The following is a 19,283-nucleotide window of genomic DNA, read 5'->3' on the forward strand; positions in this document are numbered from 1 at the left end:
ACAAGTACAGAGATCATCCACACAGACGTTCTCTGAAGTCCAGCACATACTGAAATATGGATGCACAGCACTGTGAAAAATGCAGAAGGAGTTTGGTTTAGTGATGCATTATCCACTATCACAACAAGACAACCTCACATTCAATAAATTATTATTACAGTGGAAACTCAGAGGTGCTCGGAGAGAGATAGAGAGTGAGGCCTGATAAGGGAACATTTTCCCTGTCAAGTTTGTACAACAGATGAGTCTAATTTAGAGAGACTTGTGTGGGCAGTTTCTGTTTGCTGAAATCTCATGACCATCTTCTAATATAAAGTTATCTCAACATGCCGTGGAAAAAAAGGGATTCCTTTTCAGCCATCAAGTATTGCAGGGGCAATCATGAAAATCATCAATCATTGTTTTATGCTATATTATTATTGTCATTGTGTAATAAGTGATGCTCACTAAGCATGTGGTGTTTGCCAAAGTATGAGCAATTACTATCGGTCATAATTTGAGCTGTTGATAAAAAAAAAAAAAAAGAAACTAAATATTAAACTTGTACTCTTTTTGTTACAGACAGTAATGTGAGCCGTTACTTTTGGGTCATTAATGGGACATTAATGAGGTTATTTTTGGGGCCAGATTATTGTTATTATATATATATATATATATATATATATATATATATATATATATATATATATATATATATATATATATATATATATATATATATATATATATATATATATATATATATTTGATTTATTTTTTATTTTATTTTTTATTTATTTGATAGGGACAAAGCATGTTGATGAACACTTGTACAGAATACAAATTTAAACAAGCCGGATTATAGCAGTGATGCTAATTTACGTTCTTAGTCCCTAGGCAGGTACACACAAACAAATACTCACTATACACAAGACTCTGCTAAAAAACACAATACATAAACCACATCACAAAAATTAGTAAGAAAAATGTTCACACACTTGATTTTTCATAAGCCACTTCTTAAGATGTTGTTTAAAAGTGTGATAATTAGGACACTGTCGTATTGACTGTGGCAAACTATTAAAGTATTTGCTTCCTATCACTGATAAAACTTTCTGGCCAAAAGATGTTCGCCTATTTTGTACTTCCCAATCCCCTCTACTGACAGACCTGGTACCAAAACCACAATCTGCCCTCTGTTTGATGAACTCCTTCAACGGGGGTGGAGCAAGCCCATGCCAGACCTTATAAACAGAGCATGCATAATTAAGATTTTTAAAATTTTCAAAACTCAAAAGATTATGTTTTTTAATTATTTTACAGTGGTGAAATGAGAGGTTTTTTTTTTATCAAACACCTTTATCGCCTTCTTATACAGTGTTTCTATTGACTTAAGAATTGAGTTACTAGTGAATGACCAACTACTGAAACAATACTGCATATGTGAAAAAAATCATTGAATATAAATACAGCCTTGCAGCACCAACTGTCAAGAAAGACCTAATATACCTAAAATTTCTTAAATTAAACTTCACAATATTAGACAACTTTTTTACATGGCTTTTAAAAGTGAAAGTAGAATCAAGAGTAACTCCAAGATACGTAAACTCTTTCACAAGTTCTATTTCCTCTCCTCCTAGAAATACATTTGAATGCGTCATCTCTACTAACCGTTTTAAAAACATCATACACACAGATATATATATGTATGTATATAAAAACTTGACTTGAATACTACTCTTCTATAATGAGCAGGTTTTTAATGTATGTTTAATGTATTAATTTTTGGAGACCATTCCAGTGTGAATTTTTTTTCCTAATATCATAAGGGGGGGGGCATAATCAGGTATTATATTTAAATTAATTATTTATTTTACTTTTTTTTTTTTTTCAAAAATAATAATTGAATGCCAGATCAAAATCAGTTGGTGTGACTCCCTAAAAACTAATATTTCTGAATTAATTGTTCATGATATTTGTACTTAAAATACCTTGACATCTTTATATATATAAATGTTATTTTTTTTAAATAAGTAAAAAAAAAGTGTTTCCACTCACATGTATTAATGGTTACATGAAAATATTATATAATTTGTCAAAACCTCCAGCATTAATTTGTACAGTACAGTTCTAGCAAACAGATTTAAAAATATATACGCGTTAGAAAATCTGTGTTTTTATAGACCTTGCACAACAGTAAATCTTTCACTGTAACCAGTAGAGGGCAGAAGTCTTGCTCTAAAAACAATCCACTTCCCTTTTGCTTTATTCTACTGAGAGCACAAATTCTTCTTCACACAACCCAAACTCTTTGCAACTTCAAGACAGCTGGGGCTGCCAGGATAGAGCAGAAATAAGATATGGGAATCAACATGTCCCTCCATCATAGTGAATACAAATTGACAAGATGCCTACCGAGCGTGACTGTGCTTGCAGGCGGAGATGACTGGCATGAAGTGCGTGGCTGATATACAGATGAACATCTGACATGCCAGGGGAAGGAGGAGTGCTGTGCATGCTGTACTGTGGATCTGACAGGCAGATAGTCTCAGTGCTTGGGTGTGGTGTGAAAACAGGTACAGACAACTCAGTCGGTTGGCATTCAGAGAAAGTGAAATTTTGCAATGCTGGCACAGTCGCATCCGTCATTTTCGTATTGAATAACACTGCATGTGTTTTTTTGGCAGGCGGTGTGTGATGGTGTGATCTAGCATGTGGATGTGGGTTGGAGAATCGGTGGCTGATCATTAAGGCACTAAGTGTAGACAGCAGCAGGCCCACAGGAGAAGGCCTAACGTGGCCTCCTCACAGAAGATCAATAGCCCATCCACACATGCACAACACATATCCATCACCAGATTTCCCATTAAAAATGAGCATTCTGTCAATAATTACTCATTGTTTATTTACTAGTGAAAGTGAAAAGGGACTCTCAAGCTCCACAATGACAAAAAAAGCACCATAAAAGTCGTTCATATGAGACCCCTCCCCCCACCCCCCCCCACACACACACATACACACATACACTATTCATAGTCAGCCGAAGAATATTTGTGTCATGAGACGCACAGGAATGCATTCTGATTTTGTGACAATATACAATTTTTATAGTCCATTTCAGCACTTCTTCTTAAATTTCAAACTTAAATTTGGAATGTAGTGATTGAGTGAGTCACATGTACCAAAAACAGTACCTTGGTAATGGTGCTTTTTGTCATTCTGAGACACAGTTATGAATACAGTTCTCCTTCACTTTCATAATATTCTTCAGAAATTCACCATTGTGTTCCATGGAAGAAAGTGTTTGTTCATGAGGGTGACTAAACACAAAGTAAAACCAAAACTATTAGCAATATACACAAATAAAGCTGAAATAAAAATAAAACATAAATGCATTAAACAAATTAAACATAAAACTTGAAATAAAAATGAGAAATATTCCCCAGAAAACAAAACAAAATAAAATAAAAATAAATATTAAAACAACTTAAATTTAAATAAAATAAATTGAACTGTAATACATGTAATTCATGTAACAATATTATTAAAATTTAAACAAAAATATAAATGAAAACATGAAAAACTGAAAATATTAAATACAAGATTCTAAATTATATACACACACACACGTGTGTGTATAATTTATTAAATGTCAAATACTGCAATAGTACATAAATAATACTAAAATGACACTGAAGAAGGTAAAGCTCTGCATCCATAATCAAAAATGTTCGTATATTTTAATGTCATACCATCATCCACGGCTAATTTTATGGCAAATAAAAAAGTATGACTGATATGTCTATGATATGACTAATTCCTAAAAGTCTACTGTAGTCATTTTGCCAATGTTTGCAAATGTTGTATTTACAGGGAAATGTAAGTCATGTAAAACTTCTTGACCAAATGCTGTGCGCTGCGACTCTTCAATAACAGGCCAGATATGCTGATCTATTCCAGGGTGGAGGATGGGTATGTTATAGTCTCCATAGAAACATAGCCGCAAACTCTTGTGGAAAGTCCCTTCCCAAACACTGACCACAATGTGTCTGTGTATGTGTGAGTGCATGTGTTTAACTTTTAGTCTAATTCTACTCCCCCATAATAGGAAGAGTATTCTCGAAGAAAATATATAGACTGTCACTGTCATTTAAACTGGTATTATCTTAGCAAAATTAGCAATAATCATGCATATCTCACTCTTTTTATTGTGTTTTCTGGTTGAACCAGAATATTGTTCTACTGATGTTCTACTCATAGAAACTAGAACAGAAAATTAGTTTCATAAGGCTATTTACATGAGTAACTGTGGGCACTGGAGTGCAAACGCAAGCCTACTGTCAGAGCCAGCAAACTGGCTCTTACTCTTGGCTAATCACAATGAATGCACAATTCCTATATCTATAGGGGATTCTAGCTTTTATTTTATTATCATCACGGGCTGGTTTGAGGAAATTGGAAGATTCAGATAGTATTTATATAATAATGCAAGGCCGCAGATAACTACAGGCGTGCTGATATTTGTGATATTTTTTGGTGATGTGATATTGCTTTCATAAAACGTTAATATAAACAAGAAATGAACATTGAGCTGCTTATATTTGTCTAGTCATATATTTATTTTAACAAATATCCCTGGCAGAGTTCCAAAAGAATCCACAGCGTCTATCTTTTCACGTTAATGCAGAGGGTAAACCCCGGTCTGGAACTTTGAATGAGTGGAGCGGAGTGACAGAGCGCCATGGCTCATAGCGTTCTATAATCACTTGGCTCGAACTCCAATCCGGAATCTCCATTCCCTGTTGCTGTTCTGAGCGAAGGATACAAACTGTGCAGTTTCCCAGTGATATTGGACCAAATGGCAGCTCTCCCGGAACGGTGCTGTTTATATCAGATTACAGAAACGAACTGACATGTATTATTAAACTTTAAAACTCACCATCTGTATATAGAGCCTAAAACGTCATTATGTTTTTCTATGCTTTTAATGGAACAACCTCCAATCTCTTCTCTTTAACTGGGCCGGCCAACTGCTCCATATTTGGATTACACTTTTACACACACACACACACACACACACACACACACACACACACACACTCTTACGCACGCCTCCACACACTCACTCCCTCCGTCACACACACTCACTCACTCACTCACTGGAGGTGGGGGGACGGAGAGATAGAGCTATTAGCTCGGGCTGCAGCAGACATCATTGTACGAGCGGAAGGGAGACGATTCCACCGGCAGTGCGCGAGAACGCACGGAGCCCTGGCAACACGGAGAGCCTCGCGCTTCCCTGCCCGTTATACCGTACAGTAAGTCCGTGCATCTAATTTACCAGCACAAAACTGTCTTTTGGATTTGCTTGCGATCTGGGGAAAATGGCTGGGAACTAAAGAACGCAGGAGGAACAGAGTGTGACGTTTATTAAAAAAAACCTTTGTAAATATTTACTGTGACAATTGCACTCATTGTTATGTCAACCTGTCTGCGGTCGACCGGGCGAGATGCTCAAGATGTGCTGTTTGTCATCTCGATTAAAAATTATATAACTACTTTGAAGTAGCGCACGGGAAGCGGGGCGGTTACTCGCGAGCTGTAAGCCCAAGCAGGGAGCGCTCTCGCCGGGGCTGAGTAACTGCGCCACCCCGCCTCCTTTTATCGCTCCAGATAGACTCATAAACATACATTTATCTGCGGATTATTGGTCAGCCAGCTGTACTTTTTGTAGCAAACTGTCACTCGTCGTAGCTGTGCACACTTCTGCTGAGTCAACATTGTTGCTAGAAGCCTTTTGATGTGAAAACAATCGCGGAAGTGTCTGCTCTAGAGTTGCGACTTCACCCTTGTGCACCGTTTATTCAAGTGCATTTATCGCCGGTGTCTGTTTAATTGAGAATATCACGTACAAGTAGGCTACAACACTTTTAGTCTCCGCTTCACTGTCACTGTGTTTTAGACACTGGTTGTGTTTCAGTACATAATGAGCGCACCACATCGCATGGTTCCTAAAAGGCGGTGCGATTTGTTCAGCGCGTCCTGAACAGACTCCAGTAACGCTGTCTAGGTAGGCAGCCTTACTAGGATTTGAGACACAGCCATTGAGTGTATCCCGTCGTGATGTCACTCGGTTCATCCCGGCTGGTTATATAATGAGCTGTTGCTGTGTATATTTCATGTGTTTTGCAGGGCGGATGGGGGCTCCATGTATTGTGACCGAAAAACAGTGCTAGGTTTTGTTGCTTTACTAAATAAACCGTGCAGTTTAGCGTTGATTTTGTAAACAGTTGGTTGAGACAGCCTTAAGTAGGTCTTAGGATCAGAGTATCATTATATCACGTACTATACTATACTGTCAACGTCTTCTGTACATTAATATACTACGCCTTGACTTTGTGCGCAGTTTAGAGCAGTTGCATACTATACTATACTAAACTATATTTTGCAATATATATTACCTATATTACCATTTTACATGTGCAAATATTTATTCCACGTGTCATATGATGGTATATTTATTATTACACTTTATACTGCAATGCATACTATAGTATTCTATAATGCAGTATGCTACTATGATATACTACACTGTAAGATGTAACGTTGTTTTGACTTTTGATCCGAGGTGATTGTGCACAGATTCATGACTAATGGGACAGTTGCATATACTGTACTATATATACTATACTTTAATGCACATATGACAGTACAGTATATATTACTATACTAATATAGTAATATATACTACAACTCCTGCCAGCACCGAGCCCTGAACCGGTGACCTTCGGGTAACTGGTCCAAGTCTCTAACCGTTAGGCCACAGCTGACCCCACTGTGAAATGTACTGTAAGAATCTATAAGAAATAAGAAATGTACTATACCATGCTATGCATAGTTTATGCTTTTGAATGGACTTTATTGTGCACAGATTTATGGCTAATGACAGTTGTAGCATATTCTAATCTATATTATTCTATGCAACATATATAGCATTCATTTTTTTGTTTATTGCATTATTTGCAGGTTACAGTTCATATGATTTTTGCAGCAGAAGTGAAGTAAAACATTCCATGTGAAAACATCTTTACTCCCAAATGGCTGCTTGAAAAGAAAAAAAATCTCCATTGATTTAGTTTACTGAGGATATTTAATTCACTTTTAGACTTTGTATGTCCAGGGGTGGATTTTGTGATTTGGGGGCCCCAGGCAAAATATATGAATGGGGCCTTATGAATTTGCACACATTTACAAATCCAGCATTGAGGTTGCTTTTTTGTTGTAATGCTTACTGCTGCATAATGGTGCCCCACAGTTGTGTCCAGTGTTTCTACATTTTTCATGTACATGTTTAAAGGCTTTATTTCATGTTGTAGAGCACAACAGCAATTGATTCACAGATTTCACAAAAAAGCAACTGGTTGCATGTCTGCGCTTTATGCGCATCTTCTAGATGAAAAGTATTTTAGGGAGCCCTTGGCTTTTGGGGGCCCAAGGCAGTTGCCTACCTTTGCCTAATGGGTAAGTCTGCATCTGTGTATGCCATAAAGAGGCACAGAAAGAAGATAGACATAGTGAGAAATCAAATTTACTGCATGAGACAAACTTTCATTAAATGTTGAAAGACCAGCATGTTCAAATAAAAAAAGGAGGATCATTTGCAGGGTCACCGTGCTACAGTTTCACCATGTTCTGCCAAGTATTGCTGCTGCATGCTCGGTTTTCATGCTTATTATTAGTGTACATTTACAAGGCTTTTGGATGATTAGGAAATCCTAGTGCTTTTATTGAAAATCCTGTTGTTTTGGAGAGCGTGTGGATTAGTGTTTCCCCTTTTTTGTGCAGTTGTAATACAAACAGTATGGCCTGCCCTTTGCAACCTGGGACCAAGCTGTTTGTTCTGATTATGCAGTGAATGTTTTATTTTTTTAGAGGGATTTGTGTGGTGGTGAATTGCTCAGTGCTATAACTCAGTAAGCAAATCTCTGTTTGATGGCCCCAGTACCACTTATTTTTAAATGCTAATGAGTAGTTATTAAGACACCGAGTATGGCCTAATTACAGGTGCTCTAGTGTGTCTGCTCATTTGTTCAGTTTACACATACACTTGCCGCTTGTGAAGTGCTCTATCTTGTTTCTCCTTAATAGATGCGCTGTTTAAACTACCAGAGTGTCAATGGAGTTGTGTTTGCTGAACCCAAATGAGCTTGTGACAGTTGCAGGCAAGGCTAACTCGACACGCTTGGGTGCCTGTGAAATACAGAAGGACACACCTCCACCTGCAGACAGTGCTTATATAATGCAGCTTTGATTGACAGGGAGAGTATCAGCCAATGGGTGAGGAGAGCTAGCTGGACCAGGAATTTGTGTACACATTGGAGGGGTGGAGCTTAAGTCAACCTGGTTTCACCCTTTGCTGGAAATTAAGTGTAAAGTTAGGCCTATCCAGGCAAGCTCTTAAAGGACACTCCCTCACAGGTATGCATGCATGAACTCAAGACCTGGGCCGCATTGTTCTGCAGCATAAAAGACAAATTCAAGGTAGGCCAATTCTTTCTCTGAGCTCTAACTCTTCTGGCTATAGCTGCTTTTTTGTGAGTCTGTGAACGTGTTTGCACCTGGTATTGAAATCTGTCTCGGGTCATTTGATAGCAAGTGGCCATCTGTTGCTGTTTATACATCTTGCATGTTCCACATATACCTTCCAATTTAAATCTTGCATCATGTGATGTTTTGAAAAGTAGCATGCATGGAAAAATTGCTAACAATAAGTTGTTTTCATTTAATTTAAAATCCTTGCTTTAGTGCACTGGTTGATTGACGGGTGAGGAGGCGGTCCTTCACTGCTCCCCAGGATGCTTCAGAATGGGTTAGCATTTACACTACAAATGCGATGTAGTCTCATGTGTTTTCTGAATGTGATGTGAGAGATCCGATTTACACCTGTATTTATCTCTGTCCACTTGTGATCAGATGCTAGTATCAGTGTAAAAGGAGTCTACAGAAGTTCAGCGTCCTTTCGCAGTGTGAGAGTATGAGGTGGGGAGAGGGAGGCAAAGAATGGGAGTGGAACAGGTTCAATTGAGCAATGCTGTTTCCAGACCTTTATAGCCCTTTTCTTTCATCTCTCAGTACTATTCATTTGCTCTCCCTCCATGGGTGCAGTACACATCCCCAACCTGCTTTTGTACTGCAGCGCTCAAGAGCTTTTTTTGATATCGAGATATAAAATAAAAAACACTCTTTTCTCCAATGAGTGGATATCAGCGTGCCGGCTGCTCGTCTTCCTCTAGACTCCCCGTGACGGCTTTATGTATAGCCTGAACTGAAGCTTTTTATTTTTCAGCTGAACAGTGCGATGAACTTGAACGTGCTTGAAACTGTTCATTGTTCAGTGAATGTGCTAATTTTTTTTTTCTTATTATTCTTCTTGTCAAAGTGTGGCGCTTCAGGATCATCAATACATTTCTTCATCCATCTAGAAGCATAGTTAAAAATAAAACCTTTACATAAATAAATCACATTCAAGCCTCCAGACTTCATGGTATATCCAGACTCTGCAGCTTGGAGAGTAACATGCACACCTGTGTTTTCTGGACAGCCAGAAGTGTTTTAAAATCCTGTTTGATTTCCTAATGTGGCCTTCGAGTCGTATATATTGTGATTTTGAGTTAAACTTAAAAAGCACATGAATGACCAAGCAAAGTCATTTTAAAAAGTGGGGAAATTCTTATTGATACCTGGCCCCTGCAAAATCAAATATTTCAGAAGGCTCCACAATATTGAAAAAAAACTGACATAATGTTTCTCTGCAATATATATTGTGATATGATTTATTTCTTTATGTTTTGGCCAGATGACTCTATTTGGAATGAAAGCAGCATCCGCACTTGTCAGTCAGCTGATCTGAGGCTTTGTAGTGAAGATAGTCTCAGATATAGAAGCAATCGATGGCTGATGTTCTGAATGGCAGAGTGTGAATAGTGTAGCGGCTCTGTGTCAGTGTGGGGATCGATGACCCCTCTATGGGCTGTTGTCCTTCTCTGGCGTGGGGATCTGTATGCTGGTGCTCCCCCTGGGCTTATCCAGACAGTAGAGCCACTATTGATGGCACTCTTTCACCATGAAAGCAACCAAATAACAACAAAGCTTCACACTCATGTGCAGCTGGTTTAGAACATGATGAAAATCCTCGTCCTGTTACTGAAAGCCTTAAGTAGCATCCGTTTTTGGAGCATCCTTAAAGTGATAGTTCACCAGAAACTAAACCTTAAAGGATCCATATTTTTTTTCTTTAGTGGAGCAGAAAAGTAGATATTTAAGAGAATATTCATGCTGTTCTTTTCCATACATTGAAAGTGAATGGAAACCAAGATGCAAAAAAAAAAAAAAAAAAAAAAAGGCACCATAAAATCATTATTAAAGACTTGTATACCGTAGACCAGTATCTTGAAACATCTGAAGCTTACTGTGGTGAATAGATTGTAATTTACATCTGACCTTACTGACCAAAAATCTTCCTTGACTGCTATTGTCACCATTCTCTTTCACTGAATGGAAAAAGCAGCTTTGGCATTCTGCTAAACATCTATTTTTGTGTTTTATAAAAGGTTTGGAACAACACAAAGGCTAATAAATTATGACATTATTTTCATTCATAGATGAACTATACCTTTCTGTTGTCTGTTTTGCAGTTTGTGAATGTACAGAAGGTTGATGGTCTTAATATATCAGCCCTCAGGAAATCGACAGACTAAAAGCCTCATTCTCAACATATGCTTCAGAACATATGCTTTATTGAGGTACTGCACAAAGCTAGATAGACCTCTGTGCAATGTTAGTGTTCATTCATGTCTCTCCACCTTTTTATCCCCACAGATATGCCATATTCATATTTAATGGCATTCGCTATAGTGTGGCACTAGAATTGCTTTATTTGTAATGAGGAACTTGGTAGGGAAGCATTGCCTACCTATTTTTAGGCTCTTTACTGTCAGTATCATGTTTCTTTTCACTAGTAATTCTTTTAGTATGAAAATGACTAAATGATATAGCATTATGTGGCTGAATATCTCATCTCGGTTTTTTCCTTTCCATCTGATTTGTATTACATTTTCAAACTGCAATAAATTGTAGCTTGTTTTGAACTGTTCTGCATATAGTTCCCAAACAAAGGGCAGCTGGAATCATCTGACCAGCATGTTGTAACCCCTGAGGCAGGGAACACACAGATGAAGACAATGCTCAAGGAGGAAAGATGCCATCCTTTCTGATGCAGTTAATCAGATGAATAGGACCACCAAGCGTTCTTTAACCGCAGCACATACTTCTTGGAAGTGACCTCTGAGTAAGCATTCATGCATTACTACACTATCGACAATGGACCTTTTTTCCCCAATGTTTCACTAATGCGATGGTGAAATAAGACCCTTTTTTGGAATATTCCTAGGCACAATTCTAAAAGCTAAAAATGCATCTAAGGTGCAAATATTTTATTAAAACTTACATTTTGTTAATGTGCTTTGTATTTTAAATAGATTTTCTTTTTTTCAGATATTCTCAAGATGGAGAAATCTGTTGTATTCATTTGTCCTCCATCTTTCTGCCACTATTAGTAGATAGAGCAAATGCGTCCTGTATCTGCATATACACGTTGAAACAACATGAAAAAAATGTCTTAACTTATGGGATTTATGATAAGTTAGTTGTTCTGACTTTAAGAGGTTATTTGCAATGGAAATTCAGGAATTCAAATAATTTTGTCCTAAGAATGTTCTTTTTTTTTCTTTAGATTGTTCTAAAGGAATGTTTTTGTGAATACAAAATATATAACTTATTTAGTTCTTCAGAAGAAAATAACTGTTAAGAAGAACTGCAGTCTTCTGAATATTGTGTGAATCCGGCCCACTGAGCTAGGAATACGGGAAGATGTCTCCACATAGCCAGGTGAGCGGGATGTAGTAGGACCTGCCATGCATCACGGGTCTCACAGCGCGTATCAGGATTGAATACTTCCAGCACAAAGGAGGGTATGCACCGGGAGAGGAATTCAATAACAGGAAAACTCTATGGATACAAACAATCTGTGGAATACCGAAATCCACCCTTACCACTGTTTTGTTTGCCATGATATAGTCATAGTTGTGCACGCTGTATTATTCAGGTGATGTGAAGTCCCTAGTAACTTCTCACCTTTGTAAACTTCATGGAAAGAGCACAGAGCTTCTGGGCAGGGTGCAGGGACTTTACTACAAGCTGTACTTAGTGCAGTTACAGTACATTGAAGGAATTTCCTGAAGTTAACGCTGGCCTTGAATCGACAAAGTGTGGTTTTGACAAAAGGGAAACGCACCAGAGAAAAACCAGACTGAGAGAAAAAAAAATTTAAATACTGCGTGCTGAGAAAAAAGAAGCTAAAGGCCGTCCCAGTTCCATCCCATTTCCCCTCTTAAGTGATCTCATTGGATTGGTGGAGACGTGCCAGTGTTTGGTGGGAGAGGCGCTCCCCTCCTCTAGTGGAGTTCTTTCTAGAGAGACTCTCAGAGAAGGTAGCCAGACAGGCATTCCTCACTCTCACATCTCTACTGCTCCATTTTTTTTTCCTTCTCCGTTTTCCATCATTGCCTCCAACAATGTGTGTCTGAGTCACCCGGAGGTGCTTAAAACATAAACGTGGGCACATTGAGAACATTTGAGTGTGTTCATTAGCGTCATACAGCACTCAAATCATTTGGAAAAGATCATAGAGTATTATTTAATGCCTGTTAGTTGCATTATAATAGTATCATCGGTCTGTTTTTCATTGACTGATGTTTTGATTAGTGGTGCTGTTTACTTTTTTTTTTTTTTACATTTTATAAAATAATGAACAAATAAAGAAAAACAAAAAAACTGTTAAATGCCACAAATGTACATTATATAGTACAGAGTATTAAAAAAGTGATATCAAAATATATAAGTATAATATAATTATATAATTATAATATAATTATAATATAAATATAATTATATAATATACAATATTTATATAATAATATAAATATTAATGTATAATATTGAATGTTGCATATGCTGAAATTCAGATTTGCTGAAGTTTTAACATTTAATAAATTATTAGTATTTTTTTAAAGCTCAAATAAGTATTGAATGACTGAAAAAGTAAGTTCTATTTAAAGTAGAGGAAAGAAACATGAAACCATTTCAAATTCAGTAATGTCCATTAAATATCCAATAAACATTTTATAAATAAAAAAAATCTTTAATATGGTATATGTTGTACATACATAAAATAATCACTTCAAGGAGGGACACAAGCCAAATCTAGAGACCAAAATATCATAGTAACTTGAGGGTGTTCTTTCTTGACTTAAACAACCAATCAGCTAGCAATCTGAATAACACTTTAGCATTGTGGCAGCAACATTTGTCAAAAGTAAAAAAATCCAGTGCTCGCATTTCATATCATAGCTAAAAAGCATGTCAAAGATAATTCTGAAGGTTCTTGCTAAATAGGCCATCTCTTGCACAGAGTCAATAGCTGTCAGCGTGGTGCAGCAGCTTTGGGATGAGGAAGTTTGCAGGTTGAATGAGCAGCAGGCAGTGGACTGATGAGGCCTGACACAGATGAATGAGGTTAATCTGAAGGCCACCGTGTAAAACGGTATCCCAGGTGTCAGCAGTGACTGAGAATATTTACCATAAGCTACTGCACATGAAGTCCAAATATCTGTTTGCTTACTTTTCTCTTCTCACAATGGTTACCCAACTGAAACTGCCATCGTAGAAACCATATAGAGAAGGAGGTCGCTATAGTACATGGCATGAGGCTGTTCGGCTGTCTGATGAGTCTTGTTCCTGAAATGTCATGACATCTGCAGATCCACACTTATTACTTAATGCAGAATCAAAGAGGTCTGCTTGTCCCAGCATGCATTTTGATGCATGCCTGATTTATGCACTCTGTTTTAAAGGGATAGTTCACCCAAAAATGAAAATTTGATGTTTATCTGCTTACCCCCAGGGCATCCAAGATGTAGGTGACTTTGTTTCCTCAGTAGAACACAGACTGAGATTTTTAACTCAAACTGTTGCAGTCTGTCATTCTTATAATGGGTGTGAATGGGAATCACGGCTAAAACATACAATAAAACAAAAAAGAAATACACAAACAAAATCAAATTAAACCCTGTGGATCGTGACAATAAATTGATGTGTAAAGACACGAAATAATCGGTTTGTGCAAGAAACTGAACAATATTTATATAGTTGTTGTTTTTGTTTTTTTTTACCTCTGATGCACTGCAATGTCTGAAATGTACTGATAGCCTCCTCAAAACACAGCCTGCAGTGAGGCGTCTTCTTATTCTTCTTGCTTTACGGCAGATCAAGTGCATTACCGCCACCTTTCTCTCAAATGGACCATTGAAACTCCATCTACAATCTCAATCGGGAGTGTCAATGGTCCGTTTGAGAGACAGGTGGTGGTAATGCACTTACAAGTGTGCGATCTGCCGTAAAGCAAGAAGACGCTTCACCGCGGGCTGTGTTGAGGACGCGCTGTTCTCTAATAACAGAAAGCATTTCCTAGTTGAATTCATAAATCTCTCTCTTTCAGTGGTGAGTGGGACACGTTCATTATGCTATAGCATATATCTGAGAAAAGCCTCCAAGGAATCAGTGTCAGGGTTATTATAGTCAGTTAAACATAAACCCATAAAAATGAATTTCTTAAAATAAAACGGTTAACTTTAGTTTCCAAGGCAACATTTTTTGTTTTCATTAAAGTGATTGCTTTATATGATAAACGGATATAATTTAAGCTATTATTCACTTATAAACATAGATTGATGCACACATAGCACATCTAATATGGTAACCAGAAGCTTAGTTGTGCTTCCTTGATATGCAAGAACCAATATGGTTTGTTCTTGTGCATCAAGCATGTACTGACTTTTTGTTTGCTTGAAATTTTAATGGATGGATGAAATTTAAAAATACTGCACATTAATTTGTGTTTTGAAAACGACCACATTCTTATCAACTGTGATTTTAGCGGTAGATAATGTTAAGGGTTTGGTTTAGGGGCATGTGAGAGGCATACAGTATGTTTATATATTCCAGAGCTTGTCCTACTTGGCAAAATCACGCTAACCCTGAATCCACCTACTTATTCTAATGTTACATTACATGGCTGTACCAAGCTTTCAGTATGACCTTTAGAATAAACACTACATGAATGCATGAAGATGTTCTGGTATGACTGAATGTAGCACCAGCCATGCATGTCATGGTACATGTTTCTAAACCATGCCAGTCTGACACCTACCCACATTCAGTGCGATTGTGATTCTAGTAAATGTCAGTATGTGATGCATAACCAGCTGTCAGAGGACTTCTAGTTGACACTGGCTGAACAGTTGTAACATTGAGTGTCCATGAACTTGGTTTGACTGAGCGGGGTCATTACTGAGAGGATGGTCCTCCGCTGAGCGTGCTTGGTGTTGTTCTGGAGATTACATCAGAAAAGACATACAACAAAGGGTCTGAGGGAGGGCTGCTTCTTTTTCCTGTTGTGAAATGATTTGATTCATGTGGCCTGTTCTCTCAGCAACCTATTCATACTAGTTAACCTCAATGTTGAAACACAGGCCGAGCTCTGGCATTTCCTCTCAGCCACTGACAGAGAGGCAGTGGGGTAAAATATGGGGAGTGCTTTGGAACACTGTATTTTTTGGGCTTTGAGCAACTTTCATAAAGACGGAGGAGGCAGTACTTTTTGAGCTTCTGTGACAGGAACCCACCCTTAGAGAAACATAATATAGTAGACTCGCAATTTCAAGGATAGTCTGCTTTGAGCACAAAGACATTCTTTCCCATTTGCCGCAGAGCCTTCAAACTTTCAAGTCCAAAGACAAGGGCACGTAACCGTTTCTAAATGGTTTTCTCTGTGAAAAGATGATATGCCGTAGTCCTCGCTCTATCTGCTCAGAAGTTGCTATATTAGCAGGTTTCACTGAAAGTCTGTTGCCAAGTGTAGCGCGTGATTGTTCCATCAATAGTAATATTTCTCAATCCTGCCTGTCCTAGCTTAGAAAGTGGCGGACTTGTTGTTGTTGTCGGTGCTGATGTTTAATCTCTTAAACCCGAGGGCTGATTTTGTAATACATTGTAAAGGAATTACACATTGTTACTCCAATTTCCCAAATCTCAGGATAATTCAGACCTTTCATCAAGTATTCTGTATTATTTATTTGGAAAGAGCATTTTGTTGTTGTTTTTTAATGTGGAAAAAAATAATAATTCAGCATCACTTCTTTTTTAGAGGAGCCACATTTTTCATGTGCCAAGTCCCAGACGCTTTAAAATGGGAGATGGGCAATTAGAGATTGTTTTTGGTTGTTGAGGATAGCTACCTTAAAGTTATAAAGTAGTTATATTGTTATCTATAGATATCTAAAGAATAGCATCATCGCAAAAGTAACATACTTAAAGTAACATATTTGCATAATTTACTTTTCAGAACCATTCATTCTCATATGAGCAATTTAAACGTAAGATTTGAAAAACTTTTTTGCATAAATATGATAAAATACACAACAAAATGAATAATAATAAAGATGCAAATTATCTTTTGATTGATGTAGTTAAGGAAGCTACTTTGCATAAATGTAATGGGATAAATAATAAAGAAATTATTATTATTCGTAATACATGTCATTAAAAAAAATGTTCTAATAATTTTGTTAATATTGTATCAGAGCTAAAATAAAACAATAATTAATATTCATTGTAATTTAGATCGCAAAACAACTTTGTATAAAAATAATGGATTTAAAATTTATTTGTATTTTATTATTAATACAAGCCATTTTTTTTATTTTGTTTTAATATTTTTGTTATTATTGTCAAAGATGACAATACATCATCATCTTCATCATTCATATTCTTAATACTGTACATGCCATTTTTATTTCATTTTCTAATTTCTGATAATATTGTGTCAAAAAGCTGAAAATCACAATAATTAAAATAAATTCAGTATTTGTCACACGCAAAAAATAAAAATAAAAAGAAGAGTTAACTAATTGCTGTGTTTCAAGACATGACAGCTCTCCACTCTCGCTTGGTTTATTCAGTTTTCTCACAGCAGTTTAATCATGTTAACTAATCACTGGGGGTCAGATTATAGTATTTTAGTTTCTGATAAGAAGTTTTTCCATTAAATGGGTCAGTTGAAAAGGCATGAAGCACTGCAGTCTAATCTGGGAATTCCTCTTAAGGGCTGTTCACTGTGTTACTTAAAAATGTGCAGCGTTTCTCTTATAGTTAATTAAAAGACCCCAGATCTTTCCCTCAATTACTTCTCCGTTATCCCGGTGCTTCACTGTGGTTCTGCAGGGCTGACTGGGCCGTTCCCCCAGGTGATGCGGATTTGAATGGGACAGTATAATGAAGCAGAGCTGTGTTGGTGTATTTATGCGTATGAAAGTGGGTGGGGGGAATTTCTTTTCATTTCTACCACTGCAGTCGTTTTCATTTTTTCTTTTCATTATCTGCCCCACTTTCAGTCTTTCATCTTCAGAATGGACTGCCAAGGAGATGTATGTTTGTGTGGGAGTGTGTCACCTTGTGTTTTTACGTGCATGTGTGGGTAAGATGCCTTTACACGCTTTTATTTCACGTTGTGTGTGAAATGGGTGTGTACACTGCAGTTTATAGAGGGTATGCGTACGCAGGGAAGAGCTATTTCGGGCCTCTTGTGCTCTTGTAGTTGAATCTGTAAACGTACTGAATGTTATGAGCTGCAAACGATATGGTGTGTGGAAACTAGTGGCGTCATTGGTGAAACTCCAGGGGATGTTCTCCAGCCCTGATCCATAGCAGCTCTCAGGAGTCTTATATCTGTTTACCCTGAGGTTGAAGTTCAGGTGAGTTACATACAGGGTCCAAAATTATCTTTTTGCTAGATCAGTTCATGGTGATTGAATTGAAAGAACAACTTAGTCATATATTAAGGGACATGAAACTATATATATTATATATGTTATATATATATATATATATATATATATATATATATATATATATATATATATATATATATATATATATATATATATATATAAAACAAGAATAGTGAATTTATTCTTCATTTTAATTTATTCTTCATTAAAGGTCAGTATTTTTCTTTTCTTCAAGGATGCATTAAATTGACCAAAGGTGACAGAAACGACAATTATAATGTTCAATTTTAAAACTATTTTTTATTATTTTTTATTATCCTATTCTATTTTTAATCCCGAAAAGAAAACTTCTCCACAAAAAAAATTAATCAGCACAACTATTTTTTAACACTGATGTGTTTCTTGAGAAACAAATCAGCATATTAAAATGATTTCTAAAGGATCACATGAAACTGAAGCCTGACACTGAGCATTAAATCACATTTTAACATATATTAAAACATAAATAAGTTATTGTAAAAATATTTTACAATATTACTATTTTTTTATAAATAAAAAATATATCGTATGAATGGAGCATAAGTGACATCTTTCAAAAACATAAAAAAAAAATCATATTGACACCCAACCTGTGTTCATTCATTCATTCATTCATTCATTCATTCATTTAATGTTTTTTTGGAATGTTGTGATTATTGTGATTTCAACCATGCTTTATTTTGTTGCATGAAATTCCTAGAAAAGCTGGAGGAGGTTTTATCAACTTTATAATTTTTTCCACATATGCATTTTATGCATATTTTCAATATTCCTTGGATGGGAATATTATTAATAACCACCAACCGCTAATATTAAGTTACAGTACACATCTTTTTTCTTTCTTCAGGATGTCATTGCTTCTTAAAGAGACACATAAACGCAGCTCTCGTGGCTTTCAACAGTGGCTGTTGTTAATCACAGAGGACCAGCGCTCCCCCTCCTGGGATTTGGGAAAGTTTTCAAAGCTTCACATCTCAGCAGATATCCTTAGACCCAGTGTGAGTTAAGTAACAGCAGCGAGAAGCTCTCTAGTGTAGGTTTGTGTGGCTCTGCATCCTTCACTACATAAACAGGGTCATTGCAAACAGAGAAATGAGGGCCTCTGACATCTCTGCTGTACACATACACACACATTTTGTGTCTAGTTTTACAGGAAGGCGACCATATCGACAAATAAAAATCAATTTAACACAAAAGCATTTCCAGGTGTGCCGGTCTCAAATACCCTTCACAAGATGGGTCACATGATGTGCAAGCTCAGGTCACTGGGTAGCTCTTTGAAAAATAGCAGAATCAGTCGTA

At 36.8% G+C, this 19,283-nt stretch overlaps 1 protein-coding gene across 2 annotated transcripts in view; it reads left to right on the forward strand.

The window, feature by feature from the left end:
• Nucleotides 1-5,065: 5,065 nt before the first annotated feature.
• The window catches only part of LOC127935721 (ataxin-1-like), a 91,914-nt gene continuing 77,696 nt past the window's right edge, over nt 5,066-19,283 (forward strand). Inside the window, exon 1 of one of the 2 annotated variants that reach the window (XM_052533828.1) lies at nt 5,066-5,297. The gene's annotated coding sequence lies outside the window, so the exon portion shown is untranslated. The remainder of the gene's footprint in view (nt 5,298-19,283) is intronic. The other variant, XM_052533825.1, reaches the window with a different exon arrangement.

Source organism: Carassius gibelio, chromosome A19 (genome assembly GCF_023724105.1).
Source record: "Carassius gibelio isolate Cgi1373 ecotype wild population from Czech Republic chromosome A19, carGib1.2-hapl.c, whole genome shotgun sequence".
Classification (NCBI taxonomy): Eukaryota; Metazoa; Chordata; class Actinopteri; order Cypriniformes; family Cyprinidae; genus Carassius; species Carassius gibelio.